Source organism: Callorhinus ursinus, unplaced genomic scaffold (assembly GCF_003265705.2).
Source record: "Callorhinus ursinus isolate GAN/ISIS: 27379988/994484 unplaced genomic scaffold, GSC_fseal_2.0 scaffold1, whole genome shotgun sequence".
Lineage (NCBI taxonomy): Eukaryota > Metazoa > Chordata > Mammalia > Carnivora > Otariidae > Callorhinus > Callorhinus ursinus.
The window spans coordinates 95417998-95441919 of record NW_027397063.1 but is presented as its reverse complement, the minus strand read 5'-3'; the positions used below and the strand labels follow the sequence as shown (position 1 = coordinate 95441919).

Sequence of the window (23922 nt, the reverse complement as noted above, 5' to 3'; positions counted from 1 at the left end):
TGGCACTTGACCAATGTTTGGATTGGCCCATATGCTTCCATCTTAGGAGTGTGTGCTTCAGAGGCCAGTGCCTGGTTTCAAAGCTTCCATCCAGCACGATGATCTGGGCATTCTCTGGCTGGGTGAGCTTGGACAAGTTACTTAAAGTTCTGTGTTTCCATTTCCTTATCTGTAAATGGGGCTAACGGTAGTTCCAACCTCCAAGGGCTGTTGTGAAGATTAAATGAGTTATTCCATGTAAAGTGCTCTTTCATAGTAAGGGCTTTATTCACTTATCCATGCATCTGTTCATTACTTATTCATTCCACTCCTGTCCATTGTACACTCACTGTGTGCTGGGCCCTGCTAAGGAGGCTGATCTTAGGGGTATAGCAGTCAGAGAGATGAGGTCCCTGTCCTATTGGAACCTAAGTTCTAGGGGGAGGAGACAGACTAAGTGAGTAAACAAATTAACAAGGTCAGGTACTAATAAGTGCTACAAAGATAATGGGGAAATAGTAACTGGGTTATGGGGAGAGAGGTCACTTTTAACTAGTGTGGGTAGGAGCTTCTGAGGAGGTGACGTTCAAGCTGAGGCCTGAGTGATAAGAGCTAAATGTCAGCTCTGATTGAAATAATAAAGTTTTCCTTTGTGTTGGTGGCTCTCTCCATATTCTTACTTTAAAATCTCTTAACATCAATATAAACTCCTTTGTAGCAGGACACCACTCGGAAATCTTGAGCCCTTCTCCCAATAGCACATGACTGTGTTCAAACAAGTCATTGTCAACATCTTGGAGCTCATTTTCCCCAAACTTCATCTTGTCAGTACCCAGATCTGTCTATCCCTGGGTCTCTCTCCCTTGGCTCCGGCTGGGTGCTCACCCACCTTATTATGCCTGAGTTCCTGGAAGAGCCTGACTCTGTTGTTCCCAACTGATAGAAAGTACAGGATTGGGTTGAGGCAGCTGCTCATGCTCAACAGAGGCCTCCATATCTTATAGGCCGAGCTGGCAGTCCTGTGAAGCTAGGAAGTAGAGTGTGAGGTAGAAGGAGCGTGTGATGTGGAAGGGCACAAAGCAGAGGGTGAAGAGGCCGCACACCAGCAAGATGGTCTGGATGGACTTGGCCCGGGCTGCATTGTCTGTCCTCATGAGGGTGTCTCCTGGCTTGGTCAGCCTTCTCACCATCAGCGAGTAGCACACCAAGATGACCAAGGAGGGAAAGATGAAGCCAGACAATGTCAGAACCATGCCTTAGGCAAAAAACTGTTCAAAATTCTCTGGGCCGGTCATGTTGTCACAGACCATCTGGCTGTCGATGTAGTCTGTGTGGGAGAAGAACAGGGTGGGCAGTAGCTGGAGGACCACCAGAGCCCAGGTGGTGGCTCTGGGAGGGCAGTGAGCACAGCGGGTGGCACACGCCCAGGAAGCGGTACACAGAGATGCAGGTCAGTAGCAGGATGCTGCTGTAGAGGTTAGCGTGGAACAGGAAGTGCACCAGCCTGCACAGCAGCTCCCCGAAGGGCCACCTGTCACCCAGGGAGTAGGTGTTGATGGGGAGGGGCAGCGTCAACACATAAAGCAGGTCAGCTACCATCAGGTTCACCAGATAGATGGTGGCACAGCTCCAGTGCTCGGTTTGGTGCCAGGAGAGCCACAAGACCGTGCCATTCAGGGACAGCCCTAGCCCGAGGATGATACTGTAGGTCAGGGAGAGGTAGATTTGCTTATAGTGCTCCGAGAACTCGCAGACTCTCTGTTCCTTGGAGACATTAGTACGCAGCATCTCTATCTCCTTGGAGGCTCCCTCTCGGAGCACAACTGCTCCTGGGAGGAAACAAAATGGGCAGCATAGCATCATGAACTTGGCTGGATATGTGTTAGCCTCTCCCTTGATCTGGCATTCAACTCTGTGTTACCAAAGTCTGGTCAGCGTCCTTGTTTGAGACAGGCCAGCTCCAGGAAAAAAGAAATTAAACCCAAGGGCACAGGAGTCTTTAAAAGCAGGGCTTGTAGACTTACCAGGTGCAAAGGGCTGGCCTTACACTATCTTGTATGCTCTCTGCTCTAGGTTGGGTTGTGATAGGAAACTCAAGTATACATGGTGCGGGGAGGTGCTGCTCTTATTTAAACAGGGCACACAACCTCAAGCACTATGACTCCTGTGGCTCAAATCCTTTGCATAGAGTCAGGAAATCTCCAAGGGGATTTTAATTTGTATCTCTTTCGAGATTTATTAACTGTGTATTTGAATACGGAGGCTGATTTGCTTTTTGCTTATTAACCATCTCAGCATCCCGAACATCCAAAAAACAAATCTGAGCCATGAAGCCAGGTGCAACTTCTTCCATATTTCCATCTCTGCCGATGAAGCAGATCCAATAGGCAGATCCACGGAGCTGAGGAAACTGTGTGTGGAGCCTGCACATTTCTGTCGCACTGGGAGGTCAGTGGGTTGGTCAGCCAATCACCGTGGAGCCTATAGGAATGAAAAGAAATTGATTTCTAGGGTTTGACATTCAGAAAGACAAGCTAATACAGGGCAAGAGAGAAAGGTTTAAGGTAGGTAAACTGGGATAAATTGAGCGTTGACTATAAGCTATAACACAGAGTTTATTCACAACAAAAGGAACGGAGACCTCATTCACTCTGTCAGTCAACAAACATTTATAAAGCATCTATTGGGTCTGGCACTAGGGATACAAAGATGAATAAAATACAGCTCTTGCCCTCCAGCATTTCAGTATGGTAGGGAAGACAGAAACCAATATAGCTAATTGGAACAATGTGAAGAATGGTCAACAAAATGCTGGGAAGACCAGCAGGATGCAGCAGTTCCCTGCTAAGGGAGTCGAGTGAAGGCTCCTTAATGAGGTGCTATTTGAGATGCTTGGGAAAAGAACAGAGGAGCTTGGTAGGCAAAGAAGGGTGAGGGGCCTTCCTGTGGGGGTGGGGGAGGCAGCCCACAAAAGGGAATGGAGCTTAAGGGCTGGCGTGTCCTGGGATGGCAGGGGAGCCAGCACGGGGGCTGCCACCAGAAGGAGAATGGCTGTTCTTCAGCAGGATGGTGGTGGGATAGGTTGTGTTTGAGGAAGATACCCAGTAGCAGCCCCGCACCGGGACTGGAGCGGTCAGACTGTAAGGGAGCTGTAGCGGTGCATGCAGGAGAGGGACGTTCAGTTCCCCAAGCGAGGCTGTGCAGGGTGGATGGAGGGGACGGGCCTGTCCCCGGAAATGCTGCTGAGGCAGGAATGACAGGACTGAGTGGCCATGGGGCATGCACCAGAGGAGTTGAGGGTGTCCCTGAGACAGGATGAGTAGGTGGTGAGGCCAGTGCCTGAGCCGAAGCCTGAAGCTTGAAGGTTGGGCTTGATGTTCTGAGGTTGGGGGACAATGGCTCTCTGTGCTGCAGCTTGCCAAAGGGCTCGCCACCTTGTTAACTGGCTTTACAATCTACTTGACTAAGGAGAGCAAAGGTTTTTGGCTGGGTGAGTCAAAAGACTATAGTTTTCTCTCATTTTGTTCCCTGTAATCTTTCATGTGGGGGGTTGGCAAATGCTTAGTTATTTCCAGCAAAGCTGCCTTCTCTTCTGCTTGGTGTGGGCTCTCACAGGGAAGCCAAAGAGGGGAACCAGCCGGGCTTAGTGCAGGCTCGGCCAGCCAGTGCACACTGTGATCTTATTTAATCCTCAGAACAACCTTGTGGAGGAAACTTTATTAGCTCCTGTTTACTGCTGAGGAAATTGAGAGTCAGAGAAGACACCCCTATGGGGCTCACTAGGCCCTCTAATCTAGTATGCTTGTTTCTGATGTGGATGGTGGGTTTCTGCTCCCTCAGAGCACCTTGTGGTGTGGTGGAAAGTGCTCAGATCTAGCTGCCAGGGACCACTAGCACAGTTTGAACTAAGCCACCTTGTCTCTCGGAGCCATGCTCTCCTCAGCTATAAAATGGGACAGTCTCTCTGGTGAGGTTGCTGTGAGAATTAGCTAGAAGAAAAGCACACAGGCCCCACCGGCCTGCCCCAAGGGAGAGACTCAACACATTTTAGTTCTCTTCCCACGCCTTCCTCCCTCTTTTCCTAGAGACTGTTGAGCTCTTTTGCTTGTGTGGGAAGATGGGCGGGCAAGTGTGCCTTTGCTACGCCATAACTGGAGAAAGTCCCTTTTGTTCATGGCTCTTATCTTCTGCTATGGTCTGAATTGTGTCCCCTACAGATTCATGTGTTGAACCCTTAACCCCTAATGTGACTGCAGTAGGAGTGAGGAAGTAATTAAGGTTAGATGAAGTCATAAGAGTGGGACCTTAATTCTGTAGGATTAGTGTCTTTGTAATAAAGGACAGCAGAGAGCTGACTTTATGTGAGGATATAGTGAGAAGGTGGCCTACAGGCCAGGAAGAGCGCTCTCACCAGGAACCAAACCCTGCAGTTCTCGATCTTACACTTCCCAGTTTCCAGAGCCCTGGCAGTGTTGACCACCCCTTCCTCCTTGAAGCCTCTCTTCTCTGGCTTCTGTCACCCTCTGGCTTTTCACCTGCCTCCCTAGAACTCCTAACTCTGCCCATTCACTGGGATGCAGAACTGAAGAGCCATGTAGCTATTCATAGAACAAAGGAAAAGAGTGGAAGAGAGGCAGGCTAGGGTTTTACAACCGATGAGAACTTAGGGGGCATCTGCCATGATGAATGGGATTCTAAGGAGAAGCCCACACTTCTAGAAATTGTGTACTGCCTAATGCAGTTCCCCCTCTTTGTCACCATTTCCCCAAGAGCTTTCAAAAAGACTGACACAATTTAGGGTTGGAGTTAGTTTCTTTTAAATGGACTCAGTGGAAAGATGAGCTTCATGGAAAGAATGAAGCCGGTGTCCCCAGTGTGTAGTTAAATGGGTATGACGGCTTTTGACCTTGAGCCCAGGGTTCTTCCCACTGTGAGTCTCCAAGAGCCTGGGTCTGTTTCTGGCCCCCTGTGAACAGGGGCCTCAGCAAGCCCTCCCAGGAACAGTAGTGATCTCTGGGTACCACACTGGACATCTTCCAAAGGGGATGGGGAAGTCTTTTTCATCTTAATGGTCTAAAATAGTTATCACAACCCAGGGAAAAGACACACCTAAGATGAAAGAACTGTTTTCTCCCCTTTAGCAAGTGTTTATAAGATACATATTTCAAGAGTTCGGAAAAGGGAGAAGTTTTGAATAAATTTGAGTAACAACAAAATGTTACTACCTTTCAATTGTGGTGGAAAGGTTGTTGAATGAGAAAATCTTTAGAAAAGATTCTGGGCCAAAGGAGTGGGCATTGCTCATTTTCATTTTAAAATGCCACTATTGTATTATACATGTTTAAATCTATGAATTGATTTTAATATTTAATATTTAATATATCTGAAGACTTCTCTTGCTTAAACAGATGAAGCTATTTAATGGAGTCTCATAAATACCTTCAGACAATAAAAGTTCATTTTTACAAGTCATTCTGCAAAACTGTTGATTAATATATGTATTTCTTAATTTCCAAAGATGAATTAGGGATTTGTTATTCATACCACAATGTAATTATTTGATTTTTCGACAAGTTTTTAAAAAATGAAGCCCCCAGGGGCGCCTGGGTGGCTCAATTGGTTAAGCGACTGCCTTCGGCTCAGGTCTCCCTGCTCCCCCTGCTTGTGTTCCCTCTCTCGCTGTATCTCTCTCTGTCAAATAAATAAATAAAATCTTCAAGAAAATGAGTCCCCCAGGTACATTTAATGAGGTGGTGGATTAAAGTAGGTGGTGGTTTACTTTGAATTCCTTTTCCTGTGTTTCAAATTCACTAGATGACTTGGTGTTATTTGGCCAGCAGACCAGTGGGTGGCGATGAAGACCGACGGGTTACAATATCCCCGCCCTCCCCCCCCCCCCCGCTCCTCCCCTCCCCCCCCGCCCCCCGCGCCGAGGAAGTAGGAACTGGGGTCGGGCTCAGGTCCAGGAATAGCAGCTGTGGATGAGGTGTAATTCATTGAGGACATGTAGGAAACCCCACCAATCAAACTACCTCTTATTTGTCTTAATGTCTACAGTTACTGTGCTCAGTTCACACAATGAAATGGAGATACATTCAGCCAAAAGCAGCCTGTTATGGTGATTGATTTTTAAAAAGATCTTATGAGACAGGCATTGTGGCAGACGTTGTTTCCCCCATTTTATAGATGAGTGAACCGAGGTTCAGAGAGGTTAGGTGCAAGTCATATCTGTGATGATTCGGACAAAGTCTGGACTTCTTTTACAAAGTAGAGACTCAGCTCATTCCCACATTTCCCTGAAATGTTTTCTTACTACTCCCGCAAACCCCCACCCCCTCCCAGTCATACAATAAAGAAGGAAGACACAGAAATAAAAGAACGGGCCATCCCTGAAGTAACTTTATGTAGTGCCTTTGTTATAGATGACAGACCCCTAGTTTAAAAAGCATGATCTGGAAAGAACGGTAAAGAGAGAACGGAATAAATAGAATTTTTTAAAAAAAACCTATCAAGAATGAGACCTACATAGCAACCCTATATCCAGTTTTAAACTATACCTGAGTCTTAAAAGGCACTGACATTAGCTTTTTAATGATTTTATACTATATTTTTACACTGTAAGCTTACCCCTGCTGTGTTCCTGGATTCCTCTTACATATTTCAATTGTCCCAAAATATTGGAGTCCAAAGACTTTTTTTTTTTGTCTTGTTTTCCCCTCAAGGAAAGCAAATTGGATCCTTTAAATAATTTAGAGGACTGTCTAGAGACAGTGAGTACCTAATTTCAACAATTAATTCATAGAGCAGCTTGCACATTGTTGTTTTCTGTTGACAAGGATCTGACATAATTGGCAGCTTCAAATTAGTGTAAACATGGGGAGTGATCGGGAAACACTGTTCTGACATTGTACTGTCACAACAGACTAGGTGGTTGCTCTGAAAGCCAAGTTACTTTGTCTAGAATCACTACTAAAAAATAATTTTTTTTTTACTCCATCTGTACAATTGTGTGATCCCCTCAAACTGACTTTGAAATCGGAATTTTTAACATTAATGATGCAGGAAAAATCACTGTAGCTATATTGTCCTATGGTTGTGGAAGTTCATTGTTGCCTTTGGGCTCACAACCTTGAAAGGGGATCTTTAAGAAACTTCTTCCTCCTCCTTTCATTTGGCATCAAAGATCTTTAAATGTACCACCACCTACTTTAATCCACCTGTGTTCTCTGTCAAGAAATGTAGAAACCTGGTTTCGTTTGGGGCAAGAGCAGAGATCAGTAGCAGAGCCTGGGGCTCTAGGACTCGTGGTAAAGTTGCCCAAGGCATCTGCAGAGTGGAGGGCTTGTGTACCAGGACCCCTCCTTCCATCCACTCTTACCCTCAGGCAGCAAGTTCCCCTGACAGCCTGTCCCTAAAATGCTGCTTAAATCAGTAACATGCTGACAGGCTGTCCATCTCTGGAGTCTTTCCTGTTGCTAGGGTGTTGCTAAGGTGGGGGGCTCTGGACACTTAGCACATGGGGGAGGTGGGAGATTGCTGTTGTCTTAGCTTGAGTTTCCCAGAAAGCAGAGCCGAGGTTTAGTGTGCAACCATTTTATTAGGGAATACAGTCCCTGGGAGCAGAAGGGAGGGACAAAGGGGAATAATCTGGTGAATGAGGGAGAACTAATAGGAGGACTCAAAGGTAGGTTATTGAGTTGGCCCCCACAAAAAGCAACGTGTTGTTCAATCCCAGGAGACTGTCCTCTTGAATCAGCTGCATCCCAGGAAAGTTCTCCCAGGGCCAGAAGAAAGGAGGCATTTGTCCACCAGTTTTTCTCTCCCACTGGCCAGGCATGTCCTGTGAGTAGAGAAGAACATCAGAAAGAGGAAACACACTGAAAAAATGCATTTTGGCACCAACCCCCATTTTTCTTTTGCCCTATAAGATGTTACCCTCTTCCTTTACACGCACTTCTGGGTTGCTTTTACATGGGAGATGAGGGTCTCTTGCTGTATCTGATCCCCTGTTTGTGTCAAGTCATTCTTCCAGTTTTTTCTTGCTCATTTTTCTCTATTGAGTTGTCTTGTTTTTGTTGTTACTGATTTTTAGGAGTTATTTATATATTTTGGAGAAGTCTTTTCAGTTTCTCATGCTACACTTTTTTTTTTTACTCTGGCTTTGCTGGCTTAATGACATGTATATATGTGTGTATATATGTATGTATGTATATATATATTATATGTATTTTTTAAAGAATAGAAATTCTCAATTTTAACATAGTTGAAATGATCAGTTTTTCTTTTATGACGTGTGCTTTTTTTGTATCTGGTTTAAAAATCTTTCTTGGGGCGACTAGGTGGCTCAGTCATTAAGCGTCTGCCTTCAGCTCAGGTCATGATCCCAGGGTTCTGGGATCGAGCCCCACATCGGGCTTCCTGCTCAGCGGGGAGTCTGCTTCTCCCTCTGCCTCTCCCTCTGCCCCTCCCTACTGCTTGTGCACTTTCTCTCTCTCTCAAATAAATAAATAAAATCTTAAAATAAATCTTCCTCTGTCTTGAGGTCATAAAGATATTCCCCTATATTACATATGAAAGCTCTTCCCATTTAGGTCCAAGTGATTTTGTCCTACTAATGGGTGTAACGTTTGCATGTGAGTGTATGCGTGTGTGTATGAGAAATGCAGAATAACATTAGATTAGATGCTTTTTGGAGAGTGGAGAGCAGGGGGCATTGGAAATAAGTTAGGAGGCATTTGCTCTAGTTTAAGTGGAACAAGATGGTAGCTTTGACTTGTGTGGTAAGGGTGGCAACAGACAAATGATGGATTCAGCTGATATTTAGGAGGTAAATGAACATGTCCTGGTGATGATTAAATATGGGGTGAGGGAGGGGTTAAGGACCACCTCAGTGACTTTACTTTCTGTTGCGACCAACTGATGCTTTCATCCTTTTGTCTACTATTTCTCTGTTTTATTGCTTCTCTCTATTCAGTTTCTGCTTCTTCCTTTCTTCTTCTGACTCAGCTTTCCCTCTGGGCATCGTTTGGCTTCTACTACTATTGCAGATGGCTGACTGCACACAGAGCCAAAGAAATGTTCCCAAGAGACTCTGATTGACCCAGGTATTCACCATTATTCAGAAAGAGAAGACCCACTTATGAGAATGGATTTTCTTTTTCACCAAACCCCAATTTTTCTTTAATAATGTCTAAATTATGAACTTGGCTTTCTAAAACACATACTTATAATAGAAACTTCTCATGACTCTAAAACAGTTGTGGATAACAAATATAATATTTGAAGCTGGCCTCCAACACAGAGAGTTTCATTTATTAATAGTATGCCTGTCAGAGCTTTGACTCTGAGATTTTTTGTTCATGCATAAACCATAAATTTAAGTTGACAGTCCTATTAATGATGGGATGCAGTTATGTATGTTTATCGTAAAAGAACAAAGTGGATATTTTTTGAACCGTATTATATGCAAGACAGATTAAAAACAGTAGTCATAGGGAATGAAAACAGGCCTTGATGTCATGTTCAGTAAAACATGTCAGAGGTGAGGTCTTAGAAAGCACTACAGTGAAATACGAGGGGAAGGTGTTGGAGTTGCAAGGGATTTCATTTAAACATGAGGCTCCTGTATGAATATTTTCATTGATTTATTTTCATGCCAATGTGTTCTGACATAAATATGGTGATCTATAATGTATCGACCATAAAAGTCAACATTTTTAAAGCTGACTCAGGGAAGTAAAACCTGATTGTTAGTGCTGATATATATGGTATGTTACCCTGTTGAAAAATTAACCTCTCCTGTTCTGCTCCCGATTGAGCTAAATAAGAGAGATGCCTTTCAACGCTGCTGACCTTTTGTGTATGTTTTGCTTCATGGCCAAAGTTTAGTTTGCAATGGGACCGGTGTGTGGTGTGAAGTAAAGAGCAACGCGTATTCAACATTCTTCAGAAAAGACTTTGACAAGAATGAAAGCTGATTTAATCAGCAAAAATCTTTGCCTTTTAGAGGATCAACGGGCCTGGGAAACTCTCTGGGTTAGATACTGTGGAGCCCATAACTTGTATCTTCAGTAAACTGTGAGAGCAGTGCGAGGCCCCAAGACACAGAGGACAATGGGGATGTGTTGGCCACAGGGGACCACAGAGGAGGGACTCAGTCTGAAGCGCCAGAGGTAGGGGCACAGCCTCGTGGTCTGCACAAGCCAACCACAACGGTGATAGGCCCTTCAATGGAATGATTCTACAAAATGAAGACTGAGCCAAAGAGAGTTTAATTTAGCAGCATTGGAGAGTATGCTAATAAGACCCAATTGGATTTGGATGACTTCTTCTTCCACTAAGTTGCAGAACAGAATAAATTTGCTGAAAATAAGAAAGTACCAAGATTTTTAGAGCCAGAGGGGGCCCCTGGGTGCCAGGCAGGTGTAATCACTTGATAGATGAGGAAACTGTCAAGTGAGCAATTTGTCCAAGGTCAGGTAGATGGTTAGTGGCTGAGCTGTGTCTGGATTCCAGACCTCCTGATTCTCTGTCCGGGGCCCTTTCTGCTCCATTTCATCATTTAGGAGCCATGACTAAAAATGCATGTGCAGGGAGGACATTCCACAGGACCACTTGAATCTGGTTTCCAACCTACCACTGTACTGCAACTGATCTTGTCAAGGCTCTCACTGGGCTCCATGTTGCCAAATCCTATGGGAACTTCTGACTCCATTTAAATCTCTAATCAGGATATGCTGCATTCACTGAAACAGTTTTCTGTTGCTTTCTCCACTAGTTAGGATTTCATTGCTGGTGAGGGAAACCCATGCCAAAGGTGACCAGGTAAAACCATAATTTATTGCTCATATAATCACTGTCCTGGTAAGGCTGGCTTTACAGATGGTGCTACCAAGACTGCTTTCTCTCTATATTTCCTGGCTCCACTTTCTCCAAATTGGCTTCATTTTCATATGTACTCTCCTGTCATAGTGACAGGATGGCTGTCATAGACTCCACTCTTTCATTTAATGATGTGTAAATCCAGCAGGAAAAATTATGCCTCAGCCAGGAATTCCTGGGATTAGCACTGATTGGTCCTATTTTGTTTTAAGTTCTATGTTTATCTCTGAACCAACCATTGTGGCCAGGGGAATGGAATGCATTGATTGGCATAGGCTTTGGTTAAATGCTCCAACCCTCGGACCCAGGGGAGAGAATTGACTTCATCCAAATTCCATATATTTAGAGTGAGGGAGCGGTGGCTCTCCTAAAGCATATTTGGGGTCTTCTTACAAGAAAGGGAATGAATACCAGGCAGCAAAACCAACAAATGCCTATAACAACTTCTCTGATGTGACAGTGCCCTGGTATGTCTCCTACTTCACTCTTTTCAGTCTTATTCACTGTATTGCCCTCCTCAACTTGATCCTCAGGGCCCAGTTCCAGACCTTCTCCCCTTCCATGTCTATATTTACTCTCAAGGTAATTTTATTCAGGCCATTGCAAAAGCAGATCGGCATAGCCCAGGACATTTTGAGTCAACCTTGACTAACATGGTAGTTGAAATTGTAGGCATGGAATTTAATAAGAAAGAGTGTTGAATGGGAATTCTTGAGAGGAAGGATGATTGTTGACATAAGTGTTTCTGAGAATGCAGAGCATCAAGCTACCCCTTATCCTTTGCTCCAAAGATAAGGGACAAGGTTGGAAAATATTTACAAATAGTTACCATAAATGCACAAAGAATAAAACGTATTAGTCAGGTAGGTTAAAAGTCCTCTTAAGGTTAGATCTCTATATACGTGCTCTTCTGATTGTGAAATTGAATTTCTGGCTGGTTTATTTGCTGGGAAGGTAAAGAAATCTCCTGGGATATTTTCCTTTATTACAGAGGTTTATTGTAATCATCTATAGAATATAATCTTTAACCCGAGGCTATGGTTACTGCAAAGTTTGTTTTACATATTTGTTGTGGGGAATTGCATTTATTCACTATGTGTCAATTATAAGAAATTGTATGTATTGGAATATGTCTGGGTAGGAGTATGGATTTATGCACCTAAGCTGTTGCATGCCAACCCGCGCTGTTAATGACCTCACTAACTTTATTCCATAACTCCATTTCTACATAAATTCATAAATCCAATTTCTAGTCAGAAGCCATTAGAACCCTTTGTCTTGGCTTTCTTGTTACAGGTTTACTTGAGGAAAATAAATTTGTGACTCCACAAGAATAATTTCTAACCAGTATGTGAAACTTGCTTTTTTCATGCCACCTATGTCTTCATAACCCCCTCATCTATACCCACAGCCCAGTTCTGTCCCCTGAGCTCCAGACCCGTGTATTCAACTGCCCATTTGGCACTACCTGGATATTTATAGATTTTACCAACCTAATGTGGCCAAGAGTGAGCTCCTGTTTTCCTTGTTTTCCTCCCACCAAATCTCTCTGCTTAACATTCTTCATAATTTCAGTAAATGGGGCTGTTTCCCCATAGTCCACTCCCCGACTTTCACTCAGTCCGGATTGTTCTGATGTTGAGTTTGGTCCTAGGACTCAAATCACAAGGCCATTTCCCTGAAAACCTGTCCATTCTTTGAACATAACATGTTTGTTCATGACCCAGAGTCTCTGCGATTCCTACCCCCACTCCTTGGAACACATTTACCATAGCTCTTTTCTCTGCATGGCTGAATTCATCTTATCCTTCAGATCTTAGCTAAAATGTCATGTTCTCAGAGAGCTTTTTACTGTCTAAAACAATTTGTGCTGTAATCCCTTACTATAGGACCTTGTTTACTTTATATGTATGTGTGTGTGTGTGTGTGTGCATGTGTAAATATATATATATATATATTTTACAAAATCTGTGTTTATTTATTATTTTGCTTGGTTTTTGTGTATCTCTCACTAAAATGTAAATTAATTAAGGTCAGGGACCTTGTCTGTCTTGTTCTTTATATCTTTGGGCCTAGCAGTGCCTTGCACATAGTACGTACTCAGTGGATCTTAGCTGAATGAGGGATGATCCTTTTTACTTTCTTAGAAGGGAGGGAGACAAGTGGCTTGCTCTGCTGAGGGTCATGTCACCTCTCCCACCCCGGCAGGATGGACTTTATTGCTGGATTCATACAGATGATAATGGGCTAGCTTCTGAGACAGTGGTTGTTGGACGACTACCATCATGGATGGGCATAAAGAGAAGTAGCTTGAGCCTTCATCCTCCAAGGCCTTGACTCGGGGAGTGTTGGACTTCTCTCTGGCCCCTTCTCTTTAGCCTCCAATTTAGAGCTCTAAACCAATTTAGAGCAGTTTAGAGCAATCTTAATTTCACGCAAAGATCTTGTTACCTTTGATATGAGATGTGCATTCTTGAGAAGGATAAGTAAAAAGCACCAGGAGTAATCCCACAACCAACTTTTCACACAGCTCTTGGAAAGGAAGTTCTGTGCAATGTGGAAGTGAATACATAAAAGAAAAAAATATGAATTATGGCTCGTTCTCATCTTTAAAAATAGTGTATTGGGCTAGTCTCTCTAGTCACAATGTTTTGAGTTGTTTATGATAACTGACCAAACATTTTTGTTGTTTTTGCTTTTTTAAAAAAAATATTAATTTATTTATTTTAGAGAGAAAGAGAGAGAGAGTGTGTGCACAAGCAGGGGGAAGGGCAGAGGCAGAGGGAGAGAATCTCAAGCAGACTCCCCACTGAGCATGGAGCCCGATGTGGGGCTTGATCTCAAGACCCTGAGATCATGACCTGATACTGAAACCAAGAGTCAGATGTTCAACCTGCTGAGCCACCCAGGCACCTCTGTTGTTTTTCCTGTTTGTTGATAACCGTATCAGCCAGCTTTTACTAGATTATGCTGCAGCAACAAAGAACTCTAAAATCTTACTGGTTTATGATGGCAAAGTCTTGTTTTTCACTCCCAATGTGTTAATTGTGAGTCAGGTTCAGCTTTTCTTTGTGTCTCTTCTTCATCCCAGGATTCAAGCTGAAGGAGTAGTCCCAATCTGGGACCTGCTTGTCTTATAGCAGAGAGAAAACCAGAGAGATAAAGGAAACATGAAATAGCTTTTAAAGCTTCTGCTTAGAAATAGCATGCTTCACTTCTAGTCACATGTCATTGGTCAGAGTAAGTCACACAGTCAAGCCTGTTACCAATAAGGTGGTTTAATCCTCTCTCAGAAAGGCGGAGCAAATGATTGAGAATGTTAATATAATCTTCCACAGGAATTTTCTACTGAAGACCTAAAATACTCTTGCTGAAAAGTTATGGCAATATGAGATGAATCAAAATTTTAAAAAGAATGAATATTTTTAATTGTTATGGTGTATTAGCATTATGTGCTAGTCACATAATGTAGGACAAAGAGCATGAAATGGAGGATCTGGAGTCTTTGTATGCCAACAGTTAACTGTGTGAGCTTGGACAAGACATTTATTATTGCTGGGCTCCCATTTCTGTAAAACAAAGGGTTCAAATGAGATAATCTTCAAGTTCATTATAAATAAGAAATATCTATGCTCCTCTGATTCCAAGTACATGATGGGTGGTGGTCCGAGTGATGGCAGAATTGAGGACTCAATTTGTGGGGCATCTTAGGGCTGTTCGAAAGCATTGCTCTGCACTTTGTAGGCAAGTGGGGAGATCTAAGACCTCCACCCTCAGCCAACTTTCAGGGGATGGATCCTGTACTTAATTTCTTCCAAACTGAAGCCTTGCCACTTGCCCACATGAGACTACTGTTCAGTTTAAAAGGATTTTTCATTCTTAGTTCACTTAGCCAGAGGGCAAGTTCTGACAAGGTGGCTGTTTGAGTATTGTCAATGAGTGATGATGAAAAAAAGCAACGAGCAGTAAGATGTGAATGGAAATCCTGACTCCAGCCTGGCCCTAAACTGTTAGTTTTTGGAAAGAAAAAATTAAGAAAACTGAAATCAAACTTTAAAAATCTCATCCATCTGCAACTAATTCTGTATAACTCTTCATGTTGGATGAGCCTCAGGGGTTATGGGAAACTTGTCCAGTGAGAAGCTAACCTGAACCTGTCAAGATTTTTTTTTTCTCTCAGTACACCTATTCCTGTTTTTTCTTGCTATTTAGGTCTAGTTGGCATATGTCTTAAATTAAAAACACTCAGCTCTTTTCAACCAGATTTTCAGCTTAGATCAGACCCTGCAGAGCTTCAGCCACTGAATTAACCACTCGACCAAGTTCTGGTTGACCTCTACATGCCCATTCATCTCCATATAAGTGATTTCATATATTTTCCAATATGTTTCCTGAAAATGGTGGCTTTGATTTATTCCCAATAACTTAAACATATCGCTGTCATTGTTGTCACTATAGCAATTAGGATATTAGTTCAATTTGGTGGACTACTTTCCTCTAATGTGTTAAAAACGTTTTACAAAGATATTGTCCCTCGGGGATGCTCTCCTACATGAGCATCAGGAGATAGATAAACACAAAGATATTCACTGCAATATTGTTTGTGATCAGAAAAAAAAGAATGCCCAAATATCAATAGGAGAATTGATGTATATATTGTACTATAATTATACAATATTCATGCAGCAATTAAAGTGAATGAGCTAGAACTATTTGTATCAATATGAATATATCTCAAAAACATGTTGGGTGAAAAAAAGCAAGTTTCAGAATTATACATACAGTATGAAACCATTTACTTAAAGTTCAAAAACATAATACAAGACTGCATAGTATATATAGATACACACATTTATAATAAAAGTAAAAATAAAATGTAGGATAAGGGTACACAAGAATTTTGGAATAATGGTTACCTCTAGGGAAGGAAGGGAAGATAGACACAGGGGGAGTGATTTCTGTCTGTAATGTTTTATTTCTCAAAACACAAAAACCCCAATAGTGTAGGCTGTTAACCTTGGCTAAATCCTGCTGGTGAGCATGAGGTTATTCATTACTGTTTCTTTATGCTTTTTGGCATGTGGGAAATATTTAATAATAAAACAGTTCATCCCCCTTCCCCATTATCTCCCTTTTCATCTTACCGACTTCCAAGCAATCTAATAGCATTGTATGCGGAAAAACAACTTCTAGAAGTCGGGGTTTACTTTATGTGGTTTGGAGAAGGTGACCTCTTCTTTCTGTTAAATTTAAAAACATTACCTCAAACTCAGATTCGAGATTGGTTTTGAGAAAGAGCTGGTCAATCAGGGCCTTTTCGTTCACAGTGATTTGTTTCACATATCCCAGAGGCTCTTCCCCCACTTCTGCCACCTGCGTGCTCAAAATTCTCTAATGGCCTCCTGTTGTCCTCAGAGTGAAGCCCCAGGCAGCCTGCAGCCCTACAGCATCCGGCCCCAGGCTTCTCCCCTGACTGTTGGACTTCTGACTTCTCCTATCACAGTCCCGGTTCTCCCTGTCCAGGGTCTTCACAGGTCAGCAGCTCTGCCTGGCTTACTGTTATCCCTCATCTCCCTTCAGCTTTAAGCTCTAGGTGCTTCTCTAAGGTTGGCCCTGACCCCTCTCTGGGGTCTGTGTTGGTCTCATTCTTTGCTCAATCTTCACAGTTCCTAGGACACATGATCAATACATATTTATTAACTCTTACTAACCTGAAATTAGAATTGTAGAGATTAAATGAATCAGGTTGCACCCTAACACCTACTTATCCCTCTTTATGAATGGTGATATGTCTATTTATTCTTGCTTCATTTTTGCTATCATAAGACAATAATAGGTATAAAGTTAATTATCTTAACAGACTAATGGAAATTCCTACCGTGGGTTTTGGACATATCTCAATTTAATATTACTTAGTATTTAGTAAGTGACACATAATACAAAGGGAATCATGAAGTAAGTATTAGTCATTATTTTTAAGTCAGGTACCTGTAAAACAGATGATCTGTGCTCCAATTTAGGAGCATATATGGGTAATGAAAAATCCTTAGAATTTCTCTTGAGTTTAATTTCAGTATTGGCAAGCACTATGCACAGGAAAAAAGTCACTGAAACACATTCTAGGAAAGTAGAAGTCTATCTGAAGCAGACTTGTTTTACACCGGAGAGCTTGATTACTAAAGTGTAGGATTTTTTTTTTTTGAGATTTTATTTATTTATTTGACAGAGAGAGACACAGCAAGAGAGGGAACACAAGCAGGGGGAGTGGGAGAGGGAGAAGCAGGCTTCCCGCTGAGCAGGGAGCCCAATGAGGGGCTTGATCCCAGGACTCTGGGAACATGACCTGAGCAGAAGGCAGACGCTTAAAGACTGAGGCACCCAGGCGCCCCAGGATGATTTTTTGATAGTTTTCTTTTATCAGGTAGTTCCTTGGGAAGGATTCACAGGGTGGTGTTAGAATCAAAATCCTCTGAGCTTACTAGTGCAAGTGAAAATTTATATAGCGTCTCTCTTGCTTTTGTGTAAGGGATTGAAAGTCTGCAAATCTTAGTAGGGTATGTCTAATAACATGTTAATAACCCACAAATTGCCAGTTTTGGACTACAGACCTTGAGTGAAAGGGTCTTCATAAATTATACATGTCTGACAAATAGGTGATACATTTTTCAAATCACATAAGCTCCTCAGAATCAAGTCTGCTCTGTGGAGATAATTAAAGAAAATCAATGTGTGTTGATTGATAGATATTTGACTTGAAAACACATTCTCCACGCTGCCTCAGACAATGGGGCGCCCGAGCTTTAAGACTGTTCTCTGAAGATGGTATGAGGAGTGCGGTGGAAGGCTTGAGTGTGCTGGGTATAATGTTTATTACTCTACATGGCAGTTCTCACCTCAGTGCTGGCCCTGACCCCAACTCCCCACACTGCCGAGCGCAGCTGATTTGACCTCTCTCTGCCTCCTTCCCTGAGTGAAAGAGTAGGACTCTCTGTTTTAGTCTCACTGGGACAGTGGGAGGCTTAATTCATCAATGTTGGTAAAGTGCTAGGAAGATGAGAAGTGCTGTGTCTACTCTAAGCAACATTATTGATTCAATTTTTTCCTTGTGGTTAATATAAAATCCTCCACATATCAGATAATGGCTCAGCATTGCATATACAGCCAAGAATTGCTGGCAGAAGAGATGTGGCCTTTGTTTTCCCTTAGGAAAATTGATGTCTGTAAAAGGCCTTCAGTTTCTCTGAAAAAACATTATTACATGATTTAAACTGATTATATATTGTTATTGTATTTTTATTTGCCTATCAGAGTATTTTCTTCTTATTTGTTTGGTTTGGTTTGCTTTTTAGTAACTGTCTATAGTAATGTTGTGCCCAGTAAATGCTTTACATATGGAAGGTCTAGACTGGTAAACATTTTGCTTATCCATTCTGGATTATTCTGTTCATCAAATAATAGGGGAACACGGATGTTGTGTGTATTTCCACAAATATATATATATATATTGAACATATGTAATATATAACACATATTGAATATATATAATATATATGTGTGGTGTGTGTATAGACATATATGTATATATAAATATAAAATCTAATTTGCTTTATCCATAGTGCATAATCCTGTTCATTAAATAATAGGGATAAATAAATATATATATCATGTTAATATGCTTATCTATGTCTGCACTATTATTCTACTGAAATAGTAAATATGATAAGTAACTACTAATTATGATATTTAGGTAATTCACCATTCTTAAAAAGATTTAGGAATTGCACTCCTAAAATTACTTCCCACAAGGTATTTTTTTAAAATCATATGAGAGATCTTGGCCAGTTACTTTACCATTATCTTAAAAAACCCCTTAAATGTAATAATACTGGATCATCTAGCTTATTATTTATCAGACTTGGTTCTGGATCACTTTTCCATGCTTCCAAACTCCAAATAGAGCCTTGGAAGATGGAAAATTCAACATAATTGGTTATTGTGAAACAAAATGTGCAGGGGGCTATAAAGATTGCATTGATGATAAAGACTCTCCTTTGGGTACATGGGGTCTGGTTTGTTTGTTAAAAAAAATTCTGTTTCTACTGGTATTATGATTATGGCTCTTAAAAAGTTTTTATCTTCTCATGATACCTACTGGAAAAAGAAATTAGTTTCATTATCATATGGTCACACTATTTGTATGTAGCTCAGCCATGAAAGTAGAGTCTACAAGGTTTTATGAATTTGCTTGTTTCATTTGTTATTCATCAATTTATTTCCTACACCATTTATTGGATGCTTGGTATGTACTAGATGCCATGAAATGTGTTGGAGAGTAGAAGATAGTCTTTACTCTTAAGGAAGTTGTGATCTAGTTGAGTCAAAGAAAATGCTCTAGAGGCAAGAGATGATATAAATTACGATGGTCAGAGGCTGGTAGTTGTCCTCCAACATCTGTTCTCCTCTTCTTTTTCAGTAACAGAATTCCCAGTTTTTAGCTGGCACATGGCCGCCCAGAGTAAAGATGCATCTCTGAGCCTCACCTGCAGCTAAATGTGACCTGTGCTAAGTCTGGACAATGCCGTGTAAGAGGAACTGTTCTGTGGCAGCTACTGAGACCCTTATTTTCCTCTATGTCCCCTTTGGCCCTTCTTTTTCATGTCTTCTTCTTGCTCACTGGATGTGGATGTAACTGCTGGAGCTCCTGTGATCATTTTGGACCCTGCAGATGAGGGCCTCACCTAGGAATGGAGGAGTGAAGTCTGGCAGGAGCCTGGGGCCCTGTGTTTATGAGACTGTCTTGGGCAGCCTACCTCTGGGCTTCTATGTGAGAGAGCAATAAACTGCCATCCGTCTGTTATTTTAGGTATCTGATACTTCCAGCCAAATATAATCTTGGCAGGCACATCCTGCAAAGTGTACATTGTAAGCGTGGAGAGGACAATATGCAGAGCAGTGATCAGAACGGGGAACAGCCATGAGGGAGGGCTTCTTGGAAGGATTTTGCTATCCCCGCCCCAACTCTTCTCTTACCTATTATTTCCTTCATCTCACCATTTCTTGAATTTGACAACACTCTCTCTTCCTCACCTTTGCTCATGCTGTTCCTTCTTGCAATGCTTTCTCTATGCATCTTCCTGCCTGTCAAGTTCATTACATAATTATATTAAATTATATAATCCCCAAAAGCACTGAACACAGTTAATTAAACTGTGTAAAACACTCAGTACATTTAGCTGTTATCCTCATTGTTATTATTGGCCAGCTCCAATTTTGCCTGTTTTCTAAAGCCTCTCTTGAACACTCTCCCCCTTCCCTCAGACAGAACTGCCCCTCCATAGCCTATAACCCGGCACTAAACAATACTCAAGGAACTGAACTGTTTGGGGAAGTGACTGGCTAGTTACTTGTGTAGCTACCTCTCAGGAAGAATGGAGGGGCAGGAGGAATGTGGCCTTCCAGCATTCCTTCTGTGCTTCCTGGCTGCTTCTTTGACACTGTGTCCCCTCCCTATCCCCAGGCTGCTGTTTCCATAGCCACTTCTCAGAAAGAAGGCCAGAGCAACTCCTGGATCCTGAGCTTTCCCAGCATGAGTTCTCATCTTTGCTGTTTGGGGTCAGGAGAGCCCCAGCAAACAGATTAGAGTGTGGGCCTGGGGACAGGCAAGCTGTGTTTGTAAGATTACCCCACCTCTTTTTTTTTTTTGATAACTACAGGACTGGCATTGTAAGACCAACTTTACAACCCTGTTGTGCTGCTCTTTGGTTTCCAGGTGTTTCTGCTATGGGATTGCTATGCCAGCATGCCCCACACATGGGCCTTACTCTTAGACACACCACACTCAGGGGTGTTCCCTGCACAGGTGCTCAGGGGTCCTCCCTGCACTTTTCTCCCTCCACCCTGTTCAGTTGCTGTCCTAATGGGCCGGGACATAGTCACACAGGTGGCTGTGCAGCTGACCACGCGTGGTACAAGCAGGCACTTATTCTGGCGTCTCATTTGGGCTAGCACGGAGATTTCTTGCTTTGTCTTTGGGAGTTGAAACACAGCAAAACAAACAAACAAACAACCCAAACCAAAAAAACTCCCATCAGGAATAATGAGGGCCTTGTCACTCACAGAATGAGGTGGTTTTCACTCCAGATGGTGGTCTTTAGAAAAAGAAACTGGTACTGTCAGATTTGAGGTTTTTAGTCACTGAAAAAGAAGGACTGATTTTGAGAATCATTTCCACAGTCCCTCCCCTATTCCTTGGTCTTGTCTCTGTCAGACAATCAGAGAACTGAGTGAAGGAAGATGTCCGTTCAGCTTTCTCCCATTGGTGCTGACATACCGATGCTGGCTGGATTTTTGTACCATATTCTATAGTGGCATGTCTCACTTTCCTGAGCCAGGCATACACAGGATGATATTTCATTGTAACTGCCTATTTCATTGAGGCCTTATTAATCTTACTTGCTTTACCCAGTAGGGCAAATTCTTCCTTATTTAAAAGTTTTCTCCCGATAATAGGTGATTATATTTTCTTCACCTAAGCCTATCCACTTGTGTTTCCCGAAGAGTAAAGTTCTCCAGGTGAATATTGGCTATCTTTTTTTCTTCTTTTTTTAAATAAAGAGGCTGGGAAGATTGAGCTCTAATATTTTTTCAGTGCTATTGTTTTTTGAGTCTACATTGAGAGTTAAGGACATATTTTTTAAAAATACAGTTAGACCAGGATATGTAGATATACATACATATATATGCATATGTATCATAACTTGCATTTAGTAAACAATACCAATTGAAAAGTAGAATTGAAAGTGTTTCTGGAATTGTTTAGAACATATGCTGAAAAAAAATTTCAGCAGTAAAAAGAAAAATCCTTAGCATACAGTGTGTAAGGAACCACCTACTAGCTGAAATGTAAACTAAGGGTATCTGATATCTTATTATATGTTTTTTTTTTTTTTTTTTGCAAACCTGGGTTAAGTAGGGCTTACAGAGCTGGGGGCAAATCTGGCCTCCAAATACTTGGGAAAATGCTTTTGAGTTTCATTGCTTAGATTTTAACAACCGTGCACAGAAATCTCATGATCTTCTGAGCAGCTCTGCTGGCTCATGAGGGCAGAGAGGCGCACAAAACCTTTGCGTCTCTTACTTATTGAGACACCTAAGATTAGGGAAACTAATCATTTCCGTTTCTGAGAGAAGGCCTCCCCCCCCACCCCCACGCAGTGGGAACCAGTGGGCCTACAGTCAGTCCTCCCGGCGGCCCTCGCGGACTCTGCCCGGTGCGGGGCATTGTGGGAGTGAGGAGGCTGCAGCCCGCCGAGTTCACGCTCCGCGCCCAGGCGCGACGACGCACGAGGATGGGGGGAGAACACTGGCACCTCACAACCGGGTGGCTGCAGTTGCGGTTGCGTTGGAGGAGGAAGTTCATGGCTGTAGCGCTTCTGTGTGCCTGTCGCTCTGGGAGGTATCCTCCAGGACGGAAAGGCAGATAATTAAGTTCCTATTCACAAATAAGGGGTCCTGGGAGAGCAGATGGGGTGTTGGGGTCAGTGTGGAATGAGTGTGGTCTTCTCAGAAATGCTTCTCTGTTGGATTCCAGAGTACCCCCAATTGCAGTGAAATGTGGAGAGCAAGAGTTGAGCTGGCCCAATGTAGCTTTGCCTGAACAGGCATAACCGTTGAAGGTGATTGCGTTCGTGCGGCCAGTGCGCCATCCTTCGGGCCTGAATGAGCCCCGAATGAGCCCCGAATCTCAGAGGTTGAGGGGAAGGCTGGGAAATGCAGAAAATCTGTTCTTCATTAGGAGGCCAGGTGGCTGAGGGGCATGTTTGCAGTGTCATCGGTTTGTCGTCCTGCTTCAAAATCCGGGGACCTATAGGCAGGAGGTAATGGTACTACACGGATCAGGGCCAAAGACAAACACTGGTAAACTTTCTCAGAGGACTGTGAAAACTAGCATTTTGGTCAGTCTTCTGAACACTCCTGCAAGGGAGTTGTTAGCTTTAGTTTACAGGCTGGTTATCTTTGTTTTGGTGTGACATTAGAAAATGCCTAAAAAAGAGCTTTCCCACTGTGATTTTCTTTTTCTCCCCTTGTCTCCTGGGTTGGAACAATAATGCTAGCAAAATGGCAGCTCTAGAATGGCGAGTGGCCCACAGACTTTTTATTTGGCTTTGCAGAGGATTTAACATTTTGGGGGGAATTAGTTCCTAATTAGTAAGCGGGAAATTTCACATAAAAATGATTTCCAACTTCTCCTGAAAAGTCAGTTTCATTTGATGACAAATGAAACGTCTCATTTGATGATAGTCAGCTAGTACTGGCTAATGACTGCCTCTCTTAGCTGAGGCGTTTGCTCACCAGTTCAGCGTGGCGCACATTTGTATAGTTTTGTTCATTATCGGTTCACCCTCAAGAGGCATTTCAGTTTGAGACCCTTGACAGAGCTGCCTCCCTAGCTGTGTGTATGTGTATATATATATATATACACATATATATATTTATTTAAAAAGCCTTTTTAGAAATCACTCCTTTCTACCTGACCATGACCTGTTGAAGTGGGGATTATTATTGCCCCTCTTTTGCAGATGAGCCCTAGAGAAGGGTCAGAGCACCTGCCCCAGGTCTTAGTCACTCAGTCCAGCAGGGCATCAGGAACCTTTTAAAATTTTTTTAAAATTTGAAACTAAAAAAAATTTTTATCCGCATTGTGCATGGCCACAATTTTAAGCTTGAATGTTTCCGTATACAGAAATGTATGTAATTTCTATGTATTTATATATATGTAAATGTCTATAGTCACAGCTTAGCACACAAATATCAGGATTATTACTCACATTCACCCTATCAATGCCATTAAGGGACCCCAAGGGGGAAAATTTCCCAGGACTACTTACACCTGTAAATTTCTCAATTTAAACTTTTGGCATCCTTAACTATTAAATATTTTTAAAGATTTTTTATTTACTTATTAGAGAGAGAGAATGAGAGATAGAGAGCACGAGAGGGAAGAGGGTCAGAGGGAGAAGCAGACTCCCTGCTGAGCAGGGAGCCCGATATGGGACTCGATCC

The 23922-nt window shown here is 42.5% G+C and overlaps 1 pseudogene; it reads right to left on the bottom strand.

Annotated features, from left to right (window-relative positions):
• Positions 1 to 804: 804 nt before the first annotated feature.
• On the bottom strand, positions 805 to 1839 carry LOC112819978 (P2Y purinoceptor 3-like; annotated as a pseudogene).
• Between the last annotated feature and the right edge of the window lie 22083 nt (positions 1840 to 23922).